General features: G+C 36.4%; 1 long non-coding RNA gene across 1 annotated transcript in view; it reads left to right on the forward strand.

Annotated features, from left to right (window-relative positions):
• The first annotated feature begins 4,884 nt into the window (after window positions 1-4,884).
• The window catches only part of LOC106531055 (uncharacterized), a 4,496-nt gene continuing 2,833 nt past the window's right edge, over window positions 4,885-6,547 (forward strand). Inside the window, exon 1 of the long non-coding RNA XR_001311857.1 lies at window positions 4,885-5,787. This is a non-coding gene — a long non-coding RNA (uncharacterized LOC106531055). The remainder of the gene's footprint in view (window positions 5,788-6,547) is intronic.

Raw genomic sequence — 6,547 nt, forward strand, 5'->3', positions numbered from 1 at the left:
TGATCTGTTTGTCAAATTTAAAATCACACTCAAACTTCACCCCCAAATTGGTGACACAGTCCCTGAGATGGAGTGACAGTGAGCCAAGGTCTACATTGGGGGAGGAGGAGCCACTCGGTCCAAACAACATAACTTCAGTCTTATTTTCATTTAGACTAAGGTAGTTAAGAGAGAACCATGCTTTTATATCATTAAGGCAGTGTATGAGTTGGACTATGTTGTTTTGTGCAAAGGGAAAATAGATCTGACAGTCATCAGCATAACAGTGAAATGATATACCATGCTTCCTAAGACAGAGCCAAGTGGAAGTAGGTAAAGGGTAAAAAAAAATGAGGGCCAAATATTGACCCCTGGGGCACCCCATGTGGAAGGGGAGCTGTGGAGGACACAGATTGTCAATCTTTACACAAAAACTCCTATTAGACAAGTAGGACCGAAATCAATTGAGGGCGACACCCCTAATGCCCACACAGTGCTCAAGACGAGGGATTAAAATCCTGTAGTTTAAACTTGGTTTAAACTAAATAAATCATCATTAAATTTGAATAAAACTAATTATATGATATTCAAATGCAGTGGATAAATCTAAAAGCACTAAAACAAACTTACCAGAGTCTGTTGACAAAAATATATCGTTTGTAACTCTTAAAAGCGCACTTTCTGTACTGTGGAGGGGTTTAAAGCCAGACTGAAATGGCTCAGTGATACCATTGTTGCCTAAAAATGGTAACAACTGGTTGTAGACAACCTTCTCTAAAATTTTAGAAATAAATGAAAGATTGGAGATAGGCTTAAAGTTGGAGCAGAGAGATAGATCGAGACCTGTTTTTTTTAAAGTAGAGGACGTACAAATGCATGCTTAAAAACGTCAGGTACTGTACCTGATGGAAGACTAGTATTGATTATCTGTAGTACACTTGGTCCAATGGTTGCAAGAACCTCCTTAAACAAACAAGGTGGAATGGGTCTAAAGGGGAACCAGAGGGCCTCAAATGACCAACTGTTTCCTTCAAAAAAGAAAAGGATACCGTCTTGAACTGATGAAAAACAGATGAGTAGTGTAAAGGAAGAGAAGAGTCATAGGGAGGCTGAGAAATAATGGATCTAGTTGACACAATTTTGTCAGTGAAGAAGTGAAGAAAACTTTCACAGGTTTCACTGGAGGCATCAGAACCAACAAACTTAGGAGCATTAAGAACAGAGTCAATAGTTTTGAACAGAACACTGGGGTTGTTACAGTTGAAAGCAATTATGTCTGAGAGATATTTGTTCTTCTCATATTTCACAGTTCTTTGGTAACACAACAGGCTCTCTTTAAAAATACAAAAAGAAACCTGCAGTCTGTCCTTTTTCCACCTGCACTCTGCTCTCCTGCACTCATGCCTAGCAGTGCGTGTAACGTGATTCAGCCAAGGCTTGGGTGTTAATTTAGTGGCATTTCAGAGGAGCGATCATGTCCAGTGTTTGTAAACAAATGAATGATGGGGATGATGCAAACAGAATTTGTTAAAATACAAACTTGGTTTAAACTAAATAAATTATCATTAAATTTGAATAAAACTAATTATATGATGTTCAGTAATAAAGCTATTGATTTTCCTTTTCGAGTTGATGGTGTTGAGATCTGTAGAGTCAATGAGGTTTGAGTTTGTGGGTGTTATTATTGATGAAAAGCTGACATGGAAATCTCACATAAATCACTTAAGAACAAAAATAGCCAAATCCATTGCAGTGTTGTATAAAGTAAGGGACTTTATTTAATGACAAAGCTTTGTTTACATTATAAAATGCAATAATTGTTCCACACTTGATTTACTGTATTGAAGTCTGGGGGAAAGCATGTAAAACAATTACAAATCCCATCTTTATTTTACAGAAAAGAGCTGTAAGAGTTATCACCAGAAAACATTACAGTCACCCATCAAATATATTAATTTTTCAGTTGAAATTTTATGAGTTGGTTGATCATAATATTTTGCAGGTTATGTATAAAGCTCAAAAAATTTATTACCTCTAAATATTCAATTAAATTTTGTTAAGAGAGTAAATAATTATAACCTTAATGGTACAGAGGTGTTTGTAAATCCAAAAATTCTAACAAATTTGAAGGACAGATGTACTTTAGTCCAAGGAATAAGACTGGAATAATCTGGAAAGTGATTATAAAAATGCTGGCTCAGTACGTTTATTTAAGAGAATGATAAAAGTTAGATTGTTGAAGAAACATGAATTTGTATAATGTGCATTCATAAGAACTGTTGTTCGAGAAGGAGTTGACATTTTTGTTATGTTTTGTTATTTGAAGGTTATTGTTGTTTGATTTTTTTTAAAAAGGGGCAGATATTAATAAAAAATGTCTTCTTTCTGCTAGCTTTCATTTTATTAGTGTTTTGTATTATTATTTGTTGTATGTATAGCATTTGTTTTGTTTTTAAATGAAATGAATATTTTTTTAAATAAAATAAAATGAATATATATAAAAAAATTACTCCGGTAAAGTATAAACAGTTCTACTTAAGTAAAGTAACACAGTATTTTGCTTTACTTGACATCTCTGATAAAATATACTTTTGCTCGTAGCCTGTTATTAAATCAAATTTATTCAAATAGCACATTTTAAAACTGCTGTTGCCCAAAGTGCTACACATAAACAATGAACAGTAAATATATATAACTGAACACAGTAAACCATAACAGTCAAAACATATAAATTAAAATATAATTAGACATAAAATAAAAACATTTAAATTGTACGAAATAGTCAAGTGTCTTGCTGTATTAAAGCCACAATAACTTATTCTTTGGTTTAAACAAAAATGCCAACACTGGATAGGAAATAACTTCACCTGAAATTAAAGGAGTATTGGAGATCGAGTCTGATGGAAGTCAGACTCAATGGAAGTCTGCTCAGSGACAAATACAATCCCAATATGAGTATTTCATGCACACGGATAATTTAGCTTCAAAATGCAGGATTCACTCTTCAGACCCATTTAATCATGTCAGGATTTGCAGAGTATCCAGAAAACCTCCAAACAGGAAGAGCTGCAGAGATTCCTTGCATACTGCTCTGTTAGAAAAATATGTATTATTAGAAACACTGATATAACAGTAAGACAAAGAAAGACAATCAGGGTGGTGTGAGAAATTAAAAACAAAGATCTTATTTTTTAGTTCTTTGGCGATGCATCACTTTGCCATTAAATCATAATTGTAGACAAATAACAGTCTCCAACAAATATTAATACTGCGAAAATCAATCTTAGTTGTTCAGACTTGGTCACAAAGGAATTCATTGAACTTTCAGACCACCCTGATCATGATTTCCACATGGTGGCAGCACGTTTTTGTGTTGTGAGTGAGCTTAATGAACTGCACTGCAAATGAAAAACCCTCAGAACAAGAGTTTCCAGGTGATTTGCAGTTTGCTTGGCTGCTCTCTTGCACACAAGCTGATCTGAAACAAATGATTACTGCCAGTAAACGAAAATATTCATGAACAGTAATAAATTATTTCCTGGCAATGGTTTAAAACAGTTAAGCATATTTCATACAAGTTAGACAGTTTTAATATATTAACATTAAAAGGATAGTTCAGTCAATTTTAAGGTGACCTGTCACTTGGTAGTACCTTGTGGTAAATAGATTGTACTTATAGCACCTTTCTATTCAGCCAGGTTACTCAAAGTGCTTCATACTGTCTGTATAGACCAGTGGTCCCCAAACTACGGCCCGCGGGCCGGATCCGGCCCACCTCCCCACTTGGTCCGGCCCCCAGAACAATACCAGAGAGCATTTAGTTTTGTTTTCATATGTGTGTATTTATATTTGATTATAAAGTTGGACTTTTGCAATAAAATGTTCCTTAGTTATGAACTTTTTCATTATTAACTATTAATAGTTAGTAACTGTTTCATACATAAACACACATAACGTGACATTCTGTTCCACCCTTCTGCGGTCTGTGCCCCTATCTGGCAACCCCCCAAAAAAATCCTAAACCCGCCCCTCTCAAAGAGAGAGCGGAATAATGGCGAAAAGATTAGGTAAGAGAAAAATTGATTCAGAATGCAGGGCATTTAAGCTGCAGTGGACAAACGATTACTTTTTTGTTCATCTGTCAAGAGGCGGTGGCGATATTCAAAGAATATAATCTGTGGCGACACTATGAATCCCATCACAAAGACAAGTATGATAACTTGCAAGGCCAAATGCGAGCAAACAAACTCTCAAAGCTAAAAAGTGGACTGTTAGCTCAGCAGAATACATMCTGTGAAGAACCCAGAGAGGGTTATTTGATTGTGCTTTCTGGAAAAAAATAAATTTGTACATTTAGGCACTTCTGCAATAGTCACACTTTTTCTGTTACAAACTGACTCCGGCCCCCCACCAGAGAAGGGAAAAGTTATGTGGCCCTTACAGGAAAAAGTTTGGGGACCCCTGGTATAGACTGTCTCTTACAGTGATGTGCTCTCATTTACACTTTCTCACTAAATCTCTCTACAAAGCTAATCTGAAGACTAATCAGTGCTTTAAATCACACTCATACACTGATGGGACACACATCAGAGGCAGTGGGGGTTCAGTGGTGTCTTGCCCAAGGACATTTTGACTTTAATGGGGGAATCAAACACCCAACTCTCTCATTGGAGGATGACTCCCCTAACCACTCAACAACTCATCCATTGTGACAGCAGTCAAAGAGCACAAAGTATGGCAAAAAGATCTTTTTCCAGGCACGACAAATGGCTTCGCCAAACGAGTTCCTGGTGTTTGTTATTTAGGTTTATGAAACCCTCTTTCAAAAAATATGAATATTGTTAACTATCCTGAAACCAGGCAAATCCCATTGAGATCACAGATCTCTTTTGTAAGAGAAGCCTGGGTCTGAAGGCAACCTAACATGCTATTTTTTTTTGTCTGTGGGAGGAAATCCAAGTACCAAGAAAACCCACACAAGTATGAGAAGAATGTGCAAGCTCCACGCAGAAAAACCCTGGATCCAAATGGGGATCAAACACAGGACCTTCTAGATGTGAGGCATCAGGGCTAACCACTCCATCTAATACTAAATGATGTTGGTGTGAAAGAACACGGTGCTAGCTAGCTAATGTTTAGCTTACTGTTGGAGATTGTTCAAAAGAAACTAGCAAGATAATCTGAGAGCATTGTGTATTTAGATTCTTTATATGCTACAAAACAGAAATTAGAGAACAAATGTCTTTACAAGCCATATATGAACTTATCACACCGCTGAACTTTTGTTCAATTTGAGATGCAAAATTTCATCAACAAGGGAATATAAACAGAAAATTGTTGGCTTGTTGATTGTGATAACCAATATCTACATCTCTGTTGTTACCACAGCTGGTTCAGGAATAACATCAGACCCATCAGTGACATGAACTCAGAAAGTCAGGCAAATGAGTGGAACTGACCAACCAAACACAGGAGGCGAATGAAAAAAGTGATTTTATTTACAGGTGCTGGGAAAAATGTACAAGTCCAGATCTGAAAAAAGGGGAAGAGTCCAGGTGAGTCTTCTTCAATATGGATTGGATCATGAATGATAAATGTCTTTAGATAATGAAAATTCTTTCTTACAGGTTTCTGAAGAGTGAGTAGGCTTTGAGGTGAGGTTTCTTTTGTGAGATAAAATGGTTTCTTCAGGCAGAGTGGCAAGACCATAAAATCTTCCTTGGTTCCTTTTGATGATGATCCTGGGCAGACTAAAAACTCCAGACGGTGCAATGACGAAGGTTTCCTTGAAGAGCAAAAAAAATTCAGGTAAGTAACATTAATCGTAAACTTTCAATAACTATAGTTGGCTTAGGCACTACCAAAAACGGTGTAATGCATCAGCGAATACTCGTCCGTCTGGAGACACTTTTAAAACCCAGGATGTCATCAGGAAGATTGCATGCAGGTGGTGCAATTAGGAGCAGGAACCAAGCAGAAGGTGAACACAAAAACCAATCATCACAATCAGAAATGAAAACATTTTTTATAAGAGGATGTACTCACCTGATTGTTCTCATGTTCGTTGAATTATGGATAGTATTGTATCACCTGATCTTCCTCAGTTGCATTAACATTCCTACACAAGATCAAAATCTGTCCTATCATGGCACAGAGTTTGAAGCTGCCGTCAAATCTTTACAAAGTGTTCAATGAAAACAACGAACGGATCAGTCCCTAAATCACAGGTGAAGCTTTCAGAAATTAAGCGAGTCGTGACACATTGAAACATAATGAACTAAGATTTAGCTATCCTTTTGTCGTTTTTGAAACTAACTAGCCTACAAAGTTGCTGTGTCGCTCATAATCAATATAAACCTGTTTGTTGTTCAGTCCCGCAAGCAGTGGTAGCAATATTCATGTCACCACATGAGCCAAAGCTCTGTAAGKTTTTTTTTCTCCCATGTTGATATGAAGCTGGATCAAGGACCCAGATCTACTAAATTCATTTCATCTAAAAACAAAACAAATCACAAGTAAAATGAAAGGGAGCAGAAAGAAGAAAATAAATTCTTATAATATCTGCCCC

This window comes from Austrofundulus limnaeus, unplaced genomic scaffold (genome assembly GCF_001266775.1).
Source record: "Austrofundulus limnaeus strain Quisiro unplaced genomic scaffold, Austrofundulus_limnaeus-1.0 Scaffold592, whole genome shotgun sequence".
NCBI lineage: Eukaryota > Metazoa > Chordata > Actinopteri > Cyprinodontiformes > Rivulidae > Austrofundulus > Austrofundulus limnaeus.